Source organism: Dendrobates tinctorius, unplaced genomic scaffold (genome assembly GCF_039654945.1).
Source record: "Dendrobates tinctorius isolate UK_male_01 unplaced genomic scaffold, ASM3965494v1 ptg000032l, whole genome shotgun sequence".
NCBI classification, from domain to species: Eukaryota; Metazoa; Chordata; class Amphibia; order Anura; family Dendrobatidae; genus Dendrobates; species Dendrobates tinctorius.
In genome coordinates, this window is record NW_027361700.1 from 34,732,178 (window position 1) to 34,755,201 (window position 23,024).

Here is a 23,024-nt window from a genome sequence, read left to right on the forward strand (position 1 = left end):
ATTAGTAGAGGGAGGAAACACAAGGAGTTCAGTCTTTGACAGGTTCAGTTTCAGATATAGTGAGGACATGATGTTAGACACAGCGTTTAGACAATCACCGGTGTTTTCTAGAAAGGCTGGCGTGATGTCAGGAGAAGAAGCGTATGATTGGAAACCAAATCTACTGATTGTTTGACCAATAGGGGCAGTGTACAAGGAGAAGAGGAGGGGGCCTAGAACCAATCCTTGAGGAACCCTAACAGTAAGGGGAAAGTGAGAGGAGGAGGAACCGGAAAAAGATACAGTAAAGGAGCGGTCAGAGAGATAGGAGGAGAACCAGGAGAGAACGGTGTCCTTGAGGCCAATGGAATGGAGCACAGTGAGGAGGAGCTGATGATCCACAGTGTCGAATGCTGCAGAGATCCAAGAGAATTAGCATGGAGTAATGACTAGAGTTGAGCGACTTTTGGTTTTTTAGGGTCGAGTTTCGTTTCGTGAAACCCGACTTTTCCAAAAGTCGGGTCGAGCAAGATCGTCCGATTATAGGGAAAAGTCGGGGTCGTCCCGAAACACGAAACCCAATGTAAGTCAATGGGGAATAAAAGTCGGCAGTGAGAGGAGGACAGGAAACACACCAACAGTGCCCATTTGAATGCCAAAAGCATAAATTCTTCTTACTTAAGCTTGTCAACCTTAATTAACTTCATAATACAAGTTACGCACAGAAAAATGGGGGTTATTTGGCTAAAGTTGTGGGGGGGGGAGGGCTGGCTGCAGGTTTTCATGTGCCCTGGGCGAAAGAGCGCCCCTTTAACACATACCACAACTCATCATGCTCCGATACGGCAGAGAAATAGCGGTATAGTACAATGAAAAATACCTCACTTTTTACATCTCATGACGAGGCCCATCTATTTCTCCATACAGAATCATTGGTCCCATATAATGTTTGAAACAGTATATGATGAGCTCCACATAATGCTACAGTATATGTTGGTCCCCATGGATGAAGCTCCACTGTCTTATGGGCCCAAATAATGCTCCAAACATAATGGGCCCCATTTCTAATGCTCTAGTGTATAATGGGCCCTGTAAATGCTGCTCCAGTGTCTGATGTCCACCTTTGGAATGTTCCAGTGTATGGTGGGCCCCATCTATCATTCTCCAGAGTATAGTGCTCCCCAAAAATTGCTGTCCCAACATTGAAAACAATCAAATAAGTTTCCTCGCTAGGGAATCCCTGTACTAGTCTGGACTCCTCGTCGTCCCCATCTTCCATCTCACTGCACAGTATTTCAACCTTGCAAGTGCTGTGATCCTGAGCAAGCAGGGGGGGCCCACTCGTTGGCGACGACACTGGCACAGGGCCTCTGATAGTACGGTGGTGTGTCTGATGGCGGGTGGGCCGAACCTGCACTTTCATCTGCAGCTTCCTATTTGTCACCGTGTAAGATGGAACTGTATATGGGAAGGGTAACCTGAGTTTCATCAGGGTCAGATTCAGGCCGTGTAGCGTGCGAGGGGAATGTAGTGGTCTGGGTCAATGTACCAGCAGATTCATCGAGCAGTGGCTGGGCATCAGTGCACTTGTGTCGCCCCCAGGAGTACGGTTGCCACAGTGGCATTACCTTCTTCCTAGGGAGTGTGATGTCATGCTTGGGAGCAACGAAGGATCTCTCTAGCAGGTTAACTGATTGGGCGGCGTTATTCCCACTAGTCATGACCCTCCAAACAGCGTTCATGAAAGCAAAGTGTTTGTTTTACGTGGGCAGTATGGTTGCAAAGCTGAACCTTAAAGGAATGTCCAGAAGGGCACCACCAGGAGTGGAGCCTACGGTTAAATTCGACTCCACCTGGGAAACCTCAACCATGCCAGCTACAGAACAGATGCACACATTGCAAGCTTAATTTCGTTAACGAACGAGACTCCGTCATGCCCCGCGGTCCGAGTCCGGCTTACTAGAGGGACACGTGAGGCTCTGGCACATGAGATTGGCCAATAACTGGTGTGTCATGCCCTTACATGTCCGTGGCTGCATGTGCGCTACACTGAAAAGGCCAGCGTTTGTCGCTTACAGGTGCAGATAACCCGCTGAACAACGTTAGTGATGGGGATGACTGATTACAATTATTACCCGCGAACAATGATTTCCCAGTAAGTGCAGGTCAACCGCAGTTCCGGAATTAGGCCTAACCGTCATTCCTGAAAAAATGAAAAACTTACGTATGCAAACCACAGGTGCTGTAGCTTGCTTAACAGCTCGCCAGCCGTTCTCACGCCCAGTATGGATTACACGTGATTGCACAAAGGTGAGAAAGGGTACCGTATCCCCAGATAACATGTATGGATAGTGTACACATTCAAAATATATGTCTATACATCAGGAGGCAGGCTCAGACGGTGTTAGGCCCAGTATGGATTGCACGTGATTGCACAAAGGTTAGAAAGGGTACCGTATCCCCAGATAACATGTATGGATAGCGTACACATTCAAAATATATGTCTATACATCAGGAGACAGGCTCAGACGGTGTTAGGCCCAGTATGGATTGCACGTGATTGCACAAAGGTGAGAAAGGGTACCGTATCCCCAGATAACATGTATGGATAGCGTACACATTCAAAATATATGTCTATACATCAGGAGGCAGGCTCAAACGGTGTCAGGCACAGTATGGATTTGACGGCCCAGACTACACAGCGGAGGAGCAGGGAGAGGTAAAGATTGCAAATGCTGGGGCCCTGCCCAAGCAAGGGGGGCCCACTCGTGGGCATCGGTACTGGCACTGGGCCCCTCATAGTACGGCGGTGTGTCTGACGGCGGGTGTGCACCACCACCATCAGAGACACTTGATTGCACTATGAGGGACCCTGTGCCAGTGCCCGCGCCCAAGAGTCGGCCTACCCACCTGTCCAGGGCAACGGCACTCGCACGGTGTCGTGCGCTAGGTGGTGACCCCGGCCATGGGGGGGAGAGGCAGCACAGTTAGGGAGTTTTAGAAAGTGGCATATGTTGATGTTGGACATTCAGCTGATGCAAAAGGTGAAATAGGTCAAGTCCCAGGAAGAGGTGGACCAAAGCAAGCCATTTTTCTGTCACCCTATGTGTCATCAGGGGAAGGTGGGACAAAATCCTTGGAAACCCATGCATGGTTCATTTTAATGAAGGTTAGATCATCCACATTTTGGGTTGACAGACGGGTCCTTTTTTCTGTCAGGATTGATCCAGCTGCACTGAAGACTCTTTCCGATAGCACACTTGCAGCTGGGCAAGCGAGCTCCTGTAAGGCATATTGTGCCAATTCGTTTAGCGGCCCAATAGTCAAAGGGGAATGACCTGTGTGGGAGAACATTGATATGGGAGGAAAAGTAGTTTGTAACCATAGTTGACAACTGCTGTCTCCTGTCACTTTCCATCGATGCAGTATTACCAGTTGTGTGAGCGGTACTTGAAAAATCAGTCCACAACATTGTCATGAAACCCCTGTCTCCAACGCCACTTCTGCTGTGTGCACCACGAACACCTCTGCCAAGCTGCCCCCGGCCCGTACGGCTCGTGTGAGAACCATCACCGCTGCTGTGTGCTGGGAATGCCTCAAGCAACCGATTTACCAGAGTTGCTTGTTTATTAGCCAATATTAGGTCAAGGTTCCCCTGTGGCATGATGTTTTGTAATTTGCCTTTATAGCGTGGATCCAGGATGCTGGCCAACCAGTAGTCGTCATCGTTCATCATTTTGGCAATGCGGGGGTCCCTTTTTAGGATCTGCAAGGCATAATCTGACATGTGGGCCAATGTTCCCGGTGTCAATGATGCACTGCGAGTGCTGGTTGGAGGAGCACTTTCTGGCAAATCCACATCCCTCCAGTCACGCACAAACCCTGTACCAGACCTTGCCATGCCAACATTTTCACTTGCCCCAAGAGATGCATCCTCCTCCCCTAAGTAATCATCCCCATCATCCTCCTCCTCCTCGTCCAGGATAGGTCCCTGAGCAGACAATGGCTGAATGTCATCAAGGATTCCCTCCTCCTCATCAACATTGGCTGCAGAAGCCTGCTCCTTAAGGTGCGTCAAAGTTTGCATGAGCAGACGCATAAGTGGGATGCTCATGCTTAGGATGGCGTCGTCTGCGCTTACCAGCCGTGTGCATTCCTCAAAACACTGAAGGACTTTACAGAGGTCTTTCAGCTTCGACCACTGCACACCTGTCAACTCCATGTCTGCTCTCAAAGTGCCTGGCCGTGTATCCTCCCACAAATGCATTATGGCCTGCCTCTGCTCGCACAGCCGCTCCACCATGTGCAGGGTGGAGTTCCACCTTGTTGCAATGTCGATAATGAGGCGGTGGTTGGGAAGGCGGAGCAATCGCTGCAGCTTCTGCATACGAACGGAGTGTACAGGCGACCGGCGGATGTGCGCGCACAGTCTTCGCCACTTCTGGAGCAGGGCTGTTAACTCCGGATAATTTTTGAGGAAACACTGCACCACCAGGTTCAAGGTGTGAGCCAAGCAAGGTATGTGGCTGAGTTTTGAAAGGGCTATGGCTGCCACAAAATTACGGCCGTTATCACTAACTACCTTGCCTGCCTCAAGATGTACACTGCCCAGCCATGACTCAGTTTGTCGCTGAAAGTACTCGGCCAGCACCTCGACGGTGTGTCTGTCGCCCAAACACATCATCTGCAACACAGCCTGCTGACGCTTTCCACTAGCTGCTTGATAGGGGGACACATCGTGTGCAACAGTGGCAGCTGCAGATGGAGTGCTCGTACGACTGCGCTCTGTGGACGAGCTTTCGCTTCTGGAGGAGGAGGAGGAGGGTGGAACGCCTACAGCCAACTGTTTCCTATACCGTGGGCTAGGCAGCACTGTCCCACCACCGCTGTCCCCTGTGGACCCTGCATCCACCACATTAACCCAGTGCGCAGTGATGGACACGTAACGGCCCTGGTCATGCCGACTGGACCATGCATCAGTTGTGAGGTGCACCTTTCCGCTCACTGACTGCTTGAGTGCATGGACAATGCGGTCTTTCACATGATGGTGGAGGGCTGGGATGGCTTTGCGAGAGAAGAAGTGGCGACTGGGTAGGTCATAGCGTGGTACTGCATAGGCCATGAGTTCGCAGAAAGCTGCGCTTTCCACCAACCGAAAGGGCATCATCTCAAACGAGATTAGTTTAGCAATGTGGGCGTTCAAACCCAGTGTACGCGGATGAGAGACTGAGTACTTTCTTGACCTACTCATAGTGTCTGGGAGGGTGAGCTGGAATTGAGAGCTGCATATGGTGGAAGTAGCGGTGGACAGGGCGGACTGAGAGAGGGTTGATGATGGTGATGGAGTTGTTGTTCTTTCTGATGGCCTAGAATCAGTCTTTCGTTGATATAACAGTGGGATTCCCTGACTGCTGTGGCATTGCAACGACACCTCAACATTTGCTGCTGTGCTAACCGGTGGGCTTACAGTGGGGGAAACAATGTAGCGTTGCTGACTACCTTCGTTGTCATCAGTTGCACATGTGGCACTTGAGGTTTGGTGTTGTGTCCACGCTTGCAAGTGCATGCTGGTTAAATGTCTAAGCATGAAACTGGTATTCAAATTTTTCAGATTTTTCCCTCGGCTAAAGGTCTTTGCGCTCTTCTTACAGATAACCTTGGCCTGATCATGAGGATTTTGTTCAAAAAAGTGCCACACTGCACTCTTCCTACTTTGGCAGACATTTTGCGGCCTAGCACACTGTGATCTTTTGACCCTCTGGACAAGCTGTCCAGCAACTCTTTTGATTTTTGGAACCTGTCTTTGGAGTGCTCCGGGCCTGCCAGATAACAGCTGTTGCGATGTCGATGTCTGCTGTGGATGCTCCTCATCTGAGCTATTGGAAGCAGCACCCTCTTCCCCCAATGGATGCCAATCTGGGTCAACAACTGGGTCATCCATCACCTCCTCTTCTATGTCATGTGCACCTTCCTCTGTGTCACCGTGTATGGTGGTATAGTGTGCGGGAAGGTGCACCTGAGTCTCATCAGGGTCAGAATCTGGCTCTGTACACTGCGAGGACAATGTAGTGCTCTGAGTGAATGTACCAGCAGAATCATCCATCAGCGGCTGTGCATCAGTGCACTCCATGTCAGATTCATCTTGGCCTGGGTAATTCACCATTTCACTTGATAATCCAGGCATGGTATGTGAAAACAGCTCCATGGAGTAATCAGTAGTATGGCCTGCGTCATCCTTCAATCTTGGTTGGGGTGAAGGACACAAGGAAAGGTGTGGTTCATGAACATGAGCCTCCAATGACGACTCAGTGCTTTTACTTTTTACAACTGAAGAAGAGGAGGCGATAGAGCTGGAGGCTGAGTCAGCAATGTAAGACAAAACTTTTTCCTGATGCTCTGGCTTTAAAAGCGGTTTGCCAACTCCTAGAAAACTAAGCGTTCGAGGCCTTATGTAGCCAGACGATGACGCAGGCTCAACACCTCCTGCATTCGGTCCTATTTTGCTCTTGCCACTACCATCAGATCCACCACCAACACCATCATTACCAGCTGCCAACCCCCGCCCAATTCCACGGCCTCTTCCACCAGCCTTCCTCATTTTTGGTAGAAATGTAGACAAAATCCAACAAACTATATAGTAATGTAAAACAAGGTACAAGGTGTCTATAGGACAGGGGAGATTATGAATTTCTGCAGACACTTGTGGACACTGGACACTTATGGATTGTGTGAGGCCCACTGAGTATCTGAGCGCTCTGTCACAGGCTCGATGGCAGAGCTGTGACCAAAGTGACTAGAGGATAAGGGAGATTTTTAATTTCTGCACACACTTGTGGACACTGGACACTTATGGATTGTGTGAGGCCCACTGATTATCTGAGCGCTCTGTCACAGGCTCGATGGCAGAGCTGTGACCAAAGTGACTAGAGGATAAGGGAGATTTTTAATTTCTGCACACACTTGTGGACACTGGACACTTATGGATTGTGTGAGGCCCACTGAGTATCTGAGCGCTCTGTCACAGGCTCGATGGCAGAGCTGTGACCAAAGTGACTAGAGGATAAGGGAGATTTTTAATTTCTGCACACACTTGTGGACACTGGACACTTATGGATTGTGTGAGGCCCACTGAGTATCTGAGCGCTCTGTCACAGGCTCGATGGCAGAGCTGTGACCAAAGTGACTAGAGGATAAGGGAGATTTTTAATTTCTGCACACAATTGTGGACACTGGACACTTATGGATTGTGTGAGGCCCACTGAGTATCTGAGCGCTCTGTCACAGGCTCGATGGCAGAGCTGTGACCAAAGTGACTAGAGGATAAGGGAGATTTTTAATTTCTGCACACACTTGTGGACACTGGACACTTATGGATTGTGTGAGGCCCACTGAGTATCTGAGCGCTCTGTCACAGGCTCGATGGCAGAGCTGTGACCAAAGTGACTAGAGGATAAGGGAGATTTTTAATTTCTGCACACACTTGTGGACACTGGACACTTATGGATTGTGTGAGGCCCACTGAATATCTGAGCGCTATGTCACAGGCAGAAATTGGCTAGTGTATCACAAACTACAAGGTGTATGTAGAATTGGGCAGAATTGCAATCTCCCTAGAGTGCAGGTCTGTAAGAACGGAACATGTCCTCGACTTATTCTCACAGAGTGACTCACTGATAGCTTCACTGTGGCTGTGATAACAGCCGTTACACGGTACTGTGTGAGGAGCGTACACCGCTGTATGGTGTGAAAAAATGCACGCTCAGTACCTCAGCAGGACAAAAAAAAAAATTGTGATTGCTTTTAAAAAAGCAGTTTGCGGAGCAGTGGGTAAACAGCAATGCAGGAATGTCAGGAAGCCTTAGAAGGCAGCCCAACAACCAACACCACTGATACACCACTATATAGCCTCCCCTTGCACTGCACAGTGACTGGTGTGTTGTACAGGCAAAATCGCTAGCAGCAGAAGCAGTTTTTTTTTCTTCTTCTCAGCAGGACAAAAAAAAAAATTGGGATTGCTTTTAAAAAAGCAGTTTGCGGAGCAGTGGGTAAACAGCAATGCAGGAATGTCAGGAAGCCTTAGAAGTCAGCCCAACAACCAACATCACTGATACACCACTATATAGCCTCCCCTTGCACTGCACAGTGACTGGTGTGTTGTACAGGCAAAATCGCTAGCAGCAGAAGCAGTTTTTTTTCTTCTTCTCAGCAGGACAAAAAAAAAAATTGGGATTGCTTTTAAAAAAGCAGTTTGCGGAGCAGTGGGTAAACAGCAATGCAGGAATGTCAGGAAGCCTTAGAAGGCAGCCCAACAACCAACACCACTGATACACCACTATATAGCCTCCCCTTGCACTGCACAGTGACTGGTGTGTTGTACAGGCAAAATCGCTAGCAGCAGAAGCAGTTTTTTTTTCTTCTTCTCAGCAGGACAAAAAAAAAAATTGGGATTGCTTTTAAAAAAGCAGTTTGCGGAGCAGTGGGTAAACAGCAATGCAGGAATGTCAGGAAGCCTTAGAAGGCAGCCCAACAACCAACACCACTGATACACCAGTATATAGCCTCCCCTTGCACTGCACAGTGACTGGTGTGTTGTACAGGCAAAATCGCTAGCAGCAGAAGCAGTTTTTTTTCTTCTTCTCAGCAGGACAAAAAAAAAAATTGGAATTGCTTTTAAAAAAGCAGTTTGCGGAGCAGTGGGTAAACAGCAATGCAGGAATGTCAGGAAGCCTTAGAAGGCAGCCCAACAACCAACACCACTGATACACCAGTATATAGCCTCCCCTTGCACTGCACAGTGACTGGTGTGTTGTACAGGCAAAATCGCTAGCAGCAGAAGCAGTTTTTTTTCTTCTTCTCAGCAGGACAAAAAAAAAAATTGGAATTGCTTTTAAAAAAGCAGTTTGCGGAGCAGTGGGTAAACAGCAATGCAGGAATGTCAGGAAGCCTTAGAAGGCAGCCCAACAACCAACACCACTGATACACCACTATATAGCCTCCCCTTGCACTGCACAGTGACTGGTGTGTTGTACAGGCAAAATCGCTAGCAGCAGAAGCAGTTTTTGGTGTCTTCTTCCCTGCCTAACGCTCTCCCTACAAAATCATCATCAGCAGCAGCTCTCTCTATTCTGAGATCAGCATGAGTAACATGGCGGTCGGCGTGCATGCCCTTTTATACCCCCTGTGACGCCCACCAAAGCAAGCCAATCACTTGCATGCCCTTCTGAAAGATGGTGGTGACCCGTGCCTATGTCATCACGTTGCCCACAGTGTCCGTGGATCCTGATTGGCTGAAAAAGAGCGCAAAACAAACTTTTGAAACGCGACTTTGGCGCGTAAGTCGCCGACCTCGTGGCCGACCTCATCCTAGGGTCGGGTTTCGTTTCATGAAACCCGACTTTGCCAAAAGTCGGGGACTTTTGAATTTTTTCGACCCGTTTCGCTCAACTCTAGTAATGACCATTTGATTTAGCTGTTAGTAGATCATTAGAGACTTTAGTGAGGACATTTTCAGTAGAGTGTAAAGAGCGGAAACCAAATTGGAAAGGGTCGAGAAGAGAGTTATCAAAGAGATAGCGGATAAGACGGGAGTAGACCAGGCGTTCCAGGAGTTTAGAGATGAAGGGAAGATTAGAGACAGGTCTATAGTTAGCGGCCCAGTTTTGGTCGAGGGATGGTTTTTTAAGTAGTGGATGTATGATGGCATGCTTAAATGAGGAGGGAAAAATACCAGAAGAGAGAGAGAGGTTAAATATTTTAGTTAGGTGAGGGGTGACAGCAGGGGAAAGGGACTGGAGGAGATGTGACGGAAATGGGTCACTGGTGCAAGTGGTTGGGTGAGAAGATGCAAGGAGCCTGCTTACTTCTTCTTCTGTGACTGGTTCAAAATCAGAGAGTGAGCTACAGTAGATGCATTGGGGGAGGGAGGACAGTGCATGGTATGAGGTGATTGGGAGATAATTTATGTCGATTCTGGTCAATTTTTTCTTTGAAGTAATTGGCCAGATCGTCAGCTCGGAGTTCCGTGGTTGGGGTCTGTACTCTTGGGTTGAGTAGAGAATGAAAAGTGTGAAAGAGACGTTTCAGGTTATTGGACAGTGAGTAGAGTTGAGCGAAACGGGTCTGTCATATTCGAAAGTCGGCTGAAACGAATCCCGACCATAGCGTGAGGTCGGCCATGAGGTCGGCGACCAGAGCGCCAAAGTCGCATTTCAAAAGATGCTTCCAGCGCCCTTTTTCAGCCAATGATGGAGGACGCACACTGTGGGCAACACGATGACATAGGCATCGGTCACCACCATCTTTGAGAAGGGCATGCAAGTGATTGGCTGGCTTTGTGTGGCGTCACAGGGGCTATAAAAGGGCGTGAACGCCGACCGCCATCTTACTTATGCCGATCTTAGCATAGGGAGAGCTGCTGCTGATTCTGTAGAGAGTGCGTTAGGCAGGGAAGAAGAACCAAAAAAACTGCTTCTGCTGTTAGCGATTTCCACTTACAACACAATACTTTGTGTGCAGTGACAGGGGAGGCTCTATTTTTGTGCATCAGCTCTGTTGGTTATTAGGCTGTCTTATAAGGCTCCCTGATAGCTGCATTGCTGTTTGCACACTGCTGTGCAAACTGCTTTTTTAAAAGCAAAAATACTTTTCTTCCTCTTTTCTGCACAGTTACCAAGCGTTCATTTTTCCACCCTTTTGTGTGTGCACTGTGCAGCAGTCCTGCTTATTAGGCTGCATGCGTCCATACTTGGACTGAGAGCATCATTGTCATCGCCCTCAAATCTTTAGTGAGATCCAAATTCTCACCAATCCTATAGACACCCTTCACCTTGTCATACACCATCCAATTTCAGTCTGTTACATTGAAGTGTAATCTCTCCTGGGCCAGAGACAATAGTTCTGCGTCCTCAAATCTAAAGTGAGATTCAAAATTTCACCAGTCCTATAGACACCCTCCACCTTGTCATTCACCATCCAATTTCAGCCTGTTACAATGAGGTGTAATCTCTACTGGGCCAGAGACAATAATTCTGTGTCCTCAAATCTATAGTGAGATTCAAAATCTCACCAATCCTTTAGACACCCTTCACCGTGTCATTCACCATCCAATTTCAGCCTGTTACACTGAGGTGAAGTCTCTACTGGGCCAGAGACAATAGTTCAGCGTCCTCAAATCTATAGTGAGATTCAAATTCTCACCAATAGTAGATACACCTTCTACCTTCTTTTACAGTACCATATAGCTGGTGGTATTTTGGGTACAATTTCACAAAAATGAGCAAGTATGGTGGAAGACGCCATGGAAGTGGGCGGGGGTTGCCAGCTGGTCCCGATGGTGGTGGTGGTGTTGCATCTGTTGGTAATGTTGGCGCTATATAAATAAAGATTATTATTATTATTATTAGTGGCAAAAGCACAATAGCACCTAAGGCAGGAGGTGTTGAGCCTGAATCATCCTCTGACTCCACAAGGCCTCGAAGGCTCTCTTTTCTGGGAGTAGGTAAACCACTTTTAAAGCCAGAGCTTCAGGAACAAGTTTTGGCTTACATTGCTATCAGCCTCCAGCTCTCTCGCCTCCTCTTCTGGTTTCAAAAAATAAAAGCACTGAATCATCATTGGAGGCTCCTGGTCAGGAACAATACCTTTCCTCGTGTCCTTCACCCCTACCAAAAGTGAAGGATGTGACAGGCCACACTACCGATTACTCCATGGAGCTCTTTTCACATACCATGCCTGGGTTAGCAAGTCAAATCGTGAATTCCCCAGTGCAAGATAAATCTGACATGGAGTGCACTGATGCACAGCCACTGCTAGATTTTTCTGCTGGTACATTCACTCAGAGCACTACATTGTCCTCGCAGTGTACTGAGGCAGAATCAGACCCTGATGAAACTCAGGTGCCCCTTCCCGCATACTATATCACCTTACACGGTGACATAGAGGAAGGTGCACATGAAATTGAAGAGGAGGTGATGGCTTTGAACGCCCACATTGCCAAACTAATCTCATTAGAGATGATGCCCTACCGGTTGGTTGAAAGCAAAGCTTTCTGCGAGCTCATGGCCTATGCAGTACCACGCTATGACCTACCCAGTTGGCACTTCTTTTCGCGAAAAGCCATCCCAGCCCTCCACGTGCATGTGAAAGACTGCATTGTCCATGCACTCAAGCAATCAGTGAGTGGAAAGGTGCACCTCACAACAGATGCATGGTCCAGTAGGCATGGCCAGAGCCGTTACGTGTACATCACTGCGCACTGGGTTAATGAGGTGGATGCAGGGTCCACAGGGGACAGCGGCAGTGGGACAGTGCTGCTGTGGTGCTAATAAAAATATGGATATCTTATATCCTACATATTATAATATATTGTTTATATGCTTTGACATAGTGTGGTCACTAGACAAAGGGTGGAATGTATTGCAAATATGAAATATGGTTGTTTGAATCCAAACACTATATATTGCAATATACTAAGGTGTAATATTTATGCCACTTGAACAAGGAAGTCTGGTGTTCAATAGTAGTATGATGCTCGGAGACAAGGGAGACCAAAATGTTTTGATGGTCTCATGTAGCAATGGTCATGCATGACATCAATAATCAAGGACCGATTGTGATACACATGAGACAAATATGAGTGTGTGCCTGGGTTACGATAGGTATCCAGTTTTCAGAAGAGGTGATTATGGAAGTCATGCTGATCACATGCAACCATCTTAGAGCGTTATGCTATGATCATGAAGAGTTAACTTTGTGACAAGCAACATATGTTGAACTTTGAACAGTGCAACCTTGATTGTTAGAGGCAAACAGATCTTGGGTTGTAATTAGTAGCAAACAACCTTCAAGCATTGTGCTATTGTTAAGACACATACCAATGGCAAATAGATCTTGGGTTGGTGCAAACAAACTTTAAGATTGTAGTAGTCTATAACAAACAGACCTTGAAGTCTTGTGCTGTTATCAAGACAACAACCAACTGTGCAATTTCAAGATTCTGATGATTCAGCCTAAACATACTGCACAGATGTAATAGGGGAGGATCTGGAAGTTGTGTATAAAAAGGTGGACCTGGTTCAGTGAGGGAGGGACATTTCCAGAAGGTATCGTGGATGCACGGTTTCTGTGATAACAAGACCAGAGTATTTCCTTCTCGCTGACACTGTGGTCCCTCCAGTGGAGAAGTGATGTTACAATACTTGGTAATGTATAGTGCTTATTTCTCTATGTACTTGATGTAATTGATATTAATTGTATGTTTCACATGAAATGAATTAACACAAAACAGGGTAATATTATATCTGCCATTCCATTAATTTGGTGTTTTATCATTTAAATTAATCATTGTATAATAAAATTGTGTCATATCTAAGTGGTGCCTTCTGTAAAGCCGTATCCAAACCTTATTGCTAAACAGTTGGCAATACAGCTGCCTAGCCCACGGTATAGGAAACAGTTGGCTGTAGGCGTTCGACCCTCCTCCTCCAGAAGCGAAAGCTCATCCACAGAGCGCAGTCGCACAAGCACTCCATCCGCAGCTGCCAGTGTTGCACATGAGGTGTCCCACTATCGAACAGCTAGTGGTAAGCATCAGCAGGCTGTGTTGAAGATGATGTGTTTGGGCGACAACAGAGACACCGCGGAGGTACTGGCCGACTACTTGCAGTGACAAACTGAGTCATGGCTGGGCAGTCTACATCTTGAGGCAGACAAGGTAGTTAGTGATAACGACCGGAATTTTGTGGCAGCCATAGCCCTTTCAAAACTCAGACACATAAATTGCCTGGCTCACACCTTGAACCTGGTGGTGCAGGGCTTCCTCAATAATTATCCGGAGTTAACACCCCTGTTCCATAAGGTGTGAAGACTGTGCTCGCACATCCGCCGGTCGCCCGTACACTCCAGTCGTATGCAGAAGCTGCAGCGATTGCTCCACCTTCCCAAGCACCGCCTAATTATTGACGTTGCAACAAGGTGGAACTCCACCCTGCACATGGTTCAGAGGCTGTGCGTACAGAGGCAGGCTGTAATTCATTTGTGGGAGGATACACGGGCAGGCAGTTTGCAGGCAGACATGGAGTTGTCTGGTGTGCAGTGGTCGAAGCTGAAAGACCTCTGTAAAGTCCATCAGTGTTTTGAGGAATGCACACGGCTGGTAAGCGCAGATGACGCCATCATAAGCATGAGCATCCCACTTATGCATCTGCTCATGCAAACTTTGACGCACATTAAGGAGCAGGCGTCTGCAGCTGAGGAGGAAGAGGAGGAGGGAAGCCTTGATGACAGTCAGCCATTGTCTGCTCAGGGAAGTTTCGTGGATGAGGTGGAGGAAGAAGAGGAAGAAGAGGAGGATGACGGGGATGATTATTTTGGGGAGGAGGATGCTTCTCAGGGGGCAAGAAAAAATGTTGGCGTGGCAAGGTCTGGTACCGGGTTTGTGCGTGACTGGAGGGATGTGGATTTGCCAGAAAGTGCTCCTCCACCCAGCACTCGCAGTAGATCATTGACACCTGGAACATTGGCCCACATGTCTGATTATGCCTTGCAGATCCTAGAAAGGGACCCCCGCATTGCCAAAATGATGAACAATGATGACTACTGGTTGGCCAGCATCCTGGATCCACGCTATAAAGGCAAATTCCAAAACACATGCCAGAGGAGAACCTAGAGCTAATATTGGCTAACAAACAAGCAACTCTGGTAAACCATTTGTTTGAGGCATTCCCAGCACACAGCGGCGGTGATGTTTTTCCAACGAGCCATAGGGGGCATCATGGAAGAGGTGTTCGTGGTGCACACAACCGAAGTGGCGTTGGACACAGGGGTTTCATGACCATGCTGTGGACTGATTTTTCAAGTACCGCTCACATGACTGGTAATACCACATCGATCGAAAGTGACAGGAGACAGCAGTTGTCAACTATGATAACAAACTACTTCTCCTCCCATATAGATGTTCTCCCTCACCGGTCATTCCCCTTTGACTATTGGGCCAGTAAACTTGACACCTGGCCTGAATTGGCACAATATGCCTTACAGGAGCTCGCTTGCCCTGCTGCTAGTGTGTTTTCTGAACGAGTCTTCAGTGCTGCTGGATTAATCCTGACCGAAAAAAGGACCCATCTGTCGACCCAAAATGTTGATGATCTAACCTTCATTAAAATGAACCATGCATAGGTTTCAAAGGATTTTGTCCCAACCTCCTCTGCTGACATGTAGGTTGCCTGAAAAATGGCTTGCTTTTGTCCTCCTCTTCCGCGGACTTCTCCAATTACTCCATTTGCAGCTGCTGAATGTCCAACATCAACATATGCCAATTTTTCCACCTCCCTAACTGGGCTGCCTCCCCCCACAGGGCCGGACTCACCACCTGGCGCACGCACACGTGCGAGTGCACTTGCCCTGGACAGGTGGGTGGGCACACTCTTTGGCAACGGCACTGGCACAAGGTCCCTCATAGTAGAATCAAGTGTCTCTGACGGTGGGGGTGCACACCCGCTGTCAGACACACCGGTGTACTATAAGGGGCCCTGTGCCAGTGCCGTCGCCAACGAGTGGGCCCCCCCTGCTTGCTCCGGATCACAGCACTTGCAAAGTTGAAATACATACCTCTCCCTGCTCCACCGCCGTGACGTCTTCCGCGTTTCCTGACAGTGACATTCTGGTCAGAGAGCGCGATGACATCACGTCTGTATGCCCTCTGCCTAAACAGTCCAAGTGCAGTGAGATGGAAGATGGGGACGACGAGGAGTCAAGACTAGTACAGGGATTCCCTAGCAAGGAGACTTATTTCATTGTTTTCAATGTTGGGACAGCAATTTTTGGGGAGCACTATACTCTGGAGAATGATAGATGGGGCCCACCATACACTGGAACATTTCAAAGGTAGACATCAAACACTGGAGCAGCATTTACAGGGCCCATTATACACTAGAGCATTAGAAATGGGGCCCATTATGTATGGAGCATTATTTGGGCCCATAAGACAGTGGATCTTCATCCATGGGGACCAATATATACTGTAGTATTATGTGGAGCTCATCATATACTGTTTCAAACATTATATGTGACCAATGATTCTGTATGGAGAAATATATGGGCCTCATTACTCTGTATAGCGCACTATGCAGTGGCCATAATACTGTATGGAGTAATATACTGTCCGTTTTTGAGGCTATTGGAGAATTTAAAATGGATATCAGATGTAAGATGTGAAGTATTTGTCATTGTACTATACCGCTATTCCTCTGCCGTATCAGAGGATCATGAATTGTGGCATGTGTTAAAGGAGCCCATTGACACTCTTTGGCCCTGGGCACACGAAAATCTGTAGCCATCCCTACCCCCCCCCACAACTTTAGCCAAATAACCACCAGTTTTCAATGCCTAACTATTATTATAAAGTAAATTAAGGTTGACAAGCTTGAGTAATAAAATTGATGTTTTTGGCATTAAAATGGGCACTGTAGGTGTGTTTCCTGTCCTCCACTCCCTGCCGACCTTGGTTCCCCATTGACTTGCATTGGGTTTCGTGTTTCAGTCGGCCTTCGACTTTTCACGATAATCGGCCAATTTCGTTCAACCCGACTTTTCAGAAAGTCGGGTTTCATGAAACCCGACTCGACCTGAAAAAAGGCATAGTCGCTCATCTTTAACAGTGAGGTGATGAGGGTGTTGAAATAGGTTTGTTTGGAGAGGTGAAGGGCAGTGTTGTGTATGTTCATTGTAAATATACAATTGTAAATACACCCCTGTACTTTGTATCTTCCTCACCTCATGGTAGATTGTAAGCTCTCATGAGCAGTGTCGTCTTATTTCGTCTTACTTTGTCTTATTTTGCTTTAATTATTGTATTTTCAATGTTGTTACTTATGAATTGTGTTTTGAAACTGTTAAACTGTAAAGCGCTGCGGAATATGTTGGCGCTATATAAATAAAGATTATTATTATTATTATTATGTTCTAAGCATAAACTTATAATGGATGAAATCTTCATGTAGTTTGGATTTTCTCCACAGACGTTCGGAGCACCTGGATCACCGCTGCAGGAAACGTTTTTGCAGGGTGTGCCAGGGTTGTCGCCGTCTGTGTTGTGGTGTTCTATTTATAGGGGGTGCAAATTCATCCAGGGCACTTTGAAGTGTTTCATTGTAATGCTTCAATGCAGAATCAGGACATGAGAGGGAGGAGATAAGGGCCAATGAAGACTGCAAGTTCTTCATAAGTTTCTGGGTGTTAATGGCCTGTATGTTTTTATAAGTATGGACAGTGGGGGTGACCTGAGCAGCCTGGCAGTTTTTGATAGAGAATGAAAGAAGATTGTGGTCAGAGAGCGGGAGAGGGGAGTTTGCAAAATCATCCACTGCACAAAGCCAAGAGAAGACGAAGTCGAGAGAGTTTCCATCTTCATGCGTTGGAGAATTAGTAAGCTGCAAAAGGCCAAAAGAGGAGGTTAGAGATAAAAGGTGAGTAGCAGATGGGGAGAGAGGAGGAGCAATGAGGATGTTGAAATCTCCCATGATGAGGGTAGGGATATCACAGTAGAGAAAATGTGGAAGCCAAGTGGCAAAATGATCCAGGAACTGATGGGAGGGGCGGGAGGCCGATACACCACCGCCACTCGCATGGAGAAGGGGGTGTAGAGTCTGACGGCATGGACCTCAAAAGAAGGGAAGACTAATTAGGGTAGTTGAGGGATAACCTGATAGGTACATTTTGGTGATAGGAGCAGACTATGATTATGATTGGTAAATCATAATCACATCACAGGGGGGCAGTTTGAGCACGGATACACCAGTTTTGTAAGCATTAAATTCTGCTGTCAGATATTCATAGAGGCATTCAAGCGGTTAAAAGCAGTGGGTGATGCTCAGTTTTCAAGGGGTAAGACAGCCATTATCTGCAAGCTAAAGTTCTGTTCTTGATCAAATACAGGGATGCGACCTGTCAGTTTGTTTTTACATATGGAAATAAGCTGAAAAGGCACTTGTCCCTAAATAAAAATGCTACCTTTTTTTGTAGAGATCTGAAATGCCAGCATTTAAGAAATCATGCATAGAAGAAAAGCAAATATATCTGTAATTTCATGGGGGGGTTGTTAATGCACTTATAATATACTAAGTAATAAGTATAGTCTAAATAATGCAATAAAGAATTCAAATATTAAATGCACACATACAGTGCCTTGGAAAACACAAAGTAGTTTTTGTGAAGTGTAAAGGAAATGATTCATGGCTTTCTAACTATTTTAAAATTATAAATATGAAAATTGTGACATGTATTTGTACTCAGATCCCCAAAGTCAATACTTTGCAGAATATCTTTTGGTTATACTGTATCTCTACCAACTTTTACACATCTAGAGGCTGAAACATTTTGACTGTTCTTCGTTGGAAACTAGCTTTAGATTAATTATATTGCATGCAGAGTGTGATGCTGGTTAGCGTCACTTCTCATGGACAAGCCACGAAGCAGGGGAGTCAAGAAGTTCAGGGTCAAATACCAAGAGTGTATGTCAAAGGCATATGGGCAATACAAAAGAGTAAACAGGTCACAGTCTGAAGTCAGCAGTGTAAAATAGTGTGAATTGAGACAAAGGAGCTAGGCAAAAGAATAGCTAAAGGCAAGGTCCGAGGTAAGGCAGCAAAAGATTAGAATAGCAGAACACAAAATCACAAGGTATGCACACCACTTAGTGTAAAGCTATGACTGGCAATGGTCTTACCCTAAAAGGGTTATAAGATAGATAACGTGCCACAACCTTATTTGTTGGTGCTCAAGTAGTGTCCCAGACCTTTACAATTAGCTGAATGAAAACTTGGCACACAAGCAGATGAAAGTAGAAAACTTTTAATGTAGTCCCAAAACATTAGGATGTTCAAACTTGATTTTTCCATTTATGTATTGTATTTCTTTTCATAGTACACTGATTAAGGTTGTTGTTATACCACCAAAACGTTTATATCATTTGTACTGAACCTGTGACTACATATCACGCTTTGGGACTACATTAAAAGTGTTCTACTTTCATCCACTTGTGTGACAAGTTTTCATTCAGCTTACCCTGAAAGGGTGACACCTAGAGCAAGAAACCCAGCAAGTCCAGCCTGATTGGGCTACTGGGAAATCCTAAATTTGCCTTTGAACAGCCCAGCATGTAACAGCACCTGATTTGGCTGCTCAGCTACCCCATTCACAGTACTGACAGCCCAGTACACCCCTGATATCTATTGGTCAGCTAAGCTGGCACTCACTGCATCCCTAGGACACAGTGAAAGGCAACTTCAAGACAGAGAGCTTCTGTGAACAGCAATTTTCGAGTCTTGTCTTGGAACTGAGATCTGAACTTTGACTAGGCCATTCAAGAACATGGAAATGCTTTGACTTAAACCATTCCATTGTAGCTTGGCAGTATGTTTAAGGTCATTGTCCTGCTGGAAGATGAAAAGATGAATCTATACCACAGTCTCAAATCTTTTGCAGCCTCTAACAGTTTTTCCTCCAGGATTTTCCTGTATTTAACTCCATCCATCTTCTCATCAACTCTGGCTAGCTTCCCTATCCATGCTGAAGAAAAGCATCACCACCTTATGATACTGCCACAACCATGTTTGACAATGGGGATGGGTCATGGAGTGGCCTAGCCAGTCTCCGGACCTTAGTCCCATAGAAAACTTATGGAGGGAGTTGAAGCTCCAAGTTGCCAAGCGACAGAGTCAAAATCTTAATGATTTAGAGATAATCTGCAAAGAGGAGAGGACCAAAATTCCTCCTCACATGTGCACAAACCTCATCATCAACTACAAAACATGTCTGACTGCCAACAAGGGTTTGACCACCAAGTCTTGTTTGCCATTTTTCACTGCAAAATGCAAATAAATTTATATAATTTATACAATGTGATTTTCTGGATTTTATTTTTGATATTCTATCTCGCAATGTTAAAATTAACCTACTCTTAAAATTATAGACTATCCATGTCTTTGTCAGTGGGCAAATTTACAAAATCAGCAAGGGATCAAATACTTATTTTACCATATATATATATATATATATATATATATATATATATATATATATATACCCTCTATCCTGGTATATCAGTCCCTTATCCTGGGCCTCATTCTGGTATATATAACACCCATCCTAGTTTATTTTTCCCATTCTGCCGCTGTTCTTTAATCGATAGAAAAAAATAAACTATTATACTCACCAGGGGCGTAAATAGAAGTTATGATGCCCCATAGCAGAAGTATAATGTACCCCCCATAGTCCTCCATAAAGTATAATGCACCTCATAGTCTTTGTTAAAGAATAATGCACATCCCATAGTCACCCATAATGTATAATGCACATCCCATAGTCACCCAAAAAGAATAATGCTCAGTGCATAGTCATCCATGTAGTAGTATGGTCACTGATTTCAAAAATAAAAAATGAATACTCACCATTCCTTTGCTCCACCACCGCCCTCTGCTGAAGATGGCAGCTGACTTCAGCGTGCAACGGGAGCACCTGATGTCACTGTTATGCGCCTCCCCGGTCATGTGCACATTAACATCAGCTGCTGTTCTCTGATTGGTCGCAATCATATATTGCTGCTGACAGGCTTGATGGGTCTGTGTGGTGCAATACACTTCAGCTGGATGAAGTTGAAGTTTCTGGTGGTGTTGGCGGGTCGCTGACCTGTGCAACTGGGACTTCTTATGGCTTAGCTTCAAAAATGGCCTTCTTTTGCCACTCTTCCATAAAGGCCAGATTTGTGGAGTATACAACCAATAGTTGTCCTGTGTACAGATTCTCCCACCTGAGCTGGGTACCTCAGCAGCTCCTCCAGATTGACCATGGCCCTCTTGGCTGCTTCTCCAAATAGTGCTCTCCTTGCTTGACATGTTAGTGTAGGTGGATGGTTTAAAGTTGTGCAATACTCTTTCTACTTTTTGATGATGGATTGAACAGTGCTCTGTGAGATCTTCAGAGCTGGGAATACTTTTTCATAATCTAATGCTAGTTTACTTTTCTCCATAACTTTATTCTTGACCTTTCTATGCGTTCCTTGGTTTTCATGATGTGGTTTGATCCTTAATGTTCTCAAACAAATCTCTGAGGACTTCACAGAACAGCTATACCTTTACTGAGAACAATTACACACAGGTGGACTCAATTTACAAATTATGTGACTTCAGAACACAATTGGTATATTTAGGGGTATTAAATTACAGAGGGTTGAATACCAATGCACATTTCAGTTTTCAAATTTATATTTTTTAAACAATTAGCAAACCATGAATCATTTCCTGTACACTTCATAAATACTTGCTACTTTGTGTTGGCATATCGCATATAAAATCCCAATAAAAGACATTCAAGTTTGGAGGTGTAACATGAAAAAAATGGAAAAGTTCACTGGACATGAATACTTTTTTAAGGCACTGTACCTTGATGTACACAGAAAGCTGTGTTGAAGTTTGCGGATCACGCTAAATAAAATAAATAATAAAGTGCGATCGCAACCCGGGGTCTACTGTGCAGAGATGTAAAACTGCTGCTAATGTGCACAATGATGAACTAAAGACAGTGAGCGAACTCCTAAATAGGACTGCATTAAGGCCTCTTTCACAGATCCGGCTTTTGTAATCCGGCACAATGCGGTGAAATTTTTCATAACCGGGTCCAGCACCGGATCCGGTTTTGTCCCATAAGCTTTCATGGTCGCCGCATCGTGCCGGATGGTTATGCGTCGTGTCCGGTTGTTGCCGGACACAGCAAAAATTAGCCGTCCGGCATCTGCAAAAAACGTTCTCTGCAACGTTTTTTGTCAGCGCCGGACCGGCTTTTTCCACAGCTCATGCCCGGACTCTGTGAATGTTAACCCCACAAGTGCCCGGCGAGAGAGAGATCTCTCTCTGTCACCCGGACACTTGTGAGAGATCTCTCTCGCCGGGCACTTGTGGGGTTAACACTCACAGTGTCTGGGTGAGAGAGAGAGATCTCTCTGTGTGGTTAACCCCACAAGTGCCTGGCAAGAGAGAGAGATTCTCTCGCCTGGACACTGAGTGTTAACCCCACATGTCTCTCTCTCCACCCCCCTCTCCTGTCCCCTCCCCTCTCCTCTCCTCCCCTCTCCTCACCTCCCTTTCAGCAGCTGTCTCTCTCAGCAGCTTCCTCTGTCCACCTCCTCCTGCGGCTCCTTTAAATCCTGTCTGAGCTGTATCAGATGCCGCATACACATCCGGTGTCACGGCTGCAGGCCGTATCCGGCGGGCCGGGTTTTCGAAGCACGCCGCCGGACTCCACACACCGGATGTGTGAAAGTAGCCTAACTCCACACAGTATGAACAGAATGCACAATACTCAGCTCTGTTAGTTTCACAGAGAGGTAGTGCAAAAGGGTTGCACTCGCTCTGTAACTAACTTGTGCCAATAGCACACGTGGCTGAAACAGATGCTGAGTCACAAGAAAAATACAAAAAATGATGCTAGCTACAAACCCTGCAGACTTCACAAGGGAGCGCAGCTCTTTGTTTGGATCTTGCCCTGTACGTTCACTGCGCTAACCTGTAGGAAACAGATGCTAAGCCAAGCAGGTACAAAAAGCCCTAACTGGTTAAAACTCTGGATGTAGCTAAACACACACATGTGCATAGAGTGTATACACTCACACACACCACCCATAAATGATACTAGCCCACCGGCGTGCGCCTCTGAGAGCCTTTTATACATCAGGCTCATGTCAGACAGGACCTTTCCCGTGGACCAATCTGGAGCTGCCACATCACCAGAGCAGCTGACGTCCGACCTCTAATAGGAAGACGCCACATCACGGACATGCTCAGTAAGCCTCCAGAGCGCAAGGATACACCTGTATGCCACTGGTTATTAAAGGCTTAGCTAGAAAATCAGCAGTAGCCAAACAAATGACATGAACATGAGCAAGACACCGGGACCGACGCCTGCACTGAGCAGCAGTCTCAGCGGCCATACCCGAATGGGAGATTGCAGGGCCAGACAAGGCTTCGGATCCATCCAGTGCAGCGGGAAAATCCTGG

General features: G+C 46.3%; 1 protein-coding gene across 6 annotated transcripts in view; it reads right to left on the bottom strand.

Moving 5' to 3' along the window:
- Positions 1-23,024, bottom strand: part of LOC141086571 (NXPE family member 2-like) — a 724,795-nt gene that overhangs the window by 126,360 nt on the left and 575,411 nt on the right. The gene's annotated exons all lie outside the window — the stretch shown is intronic.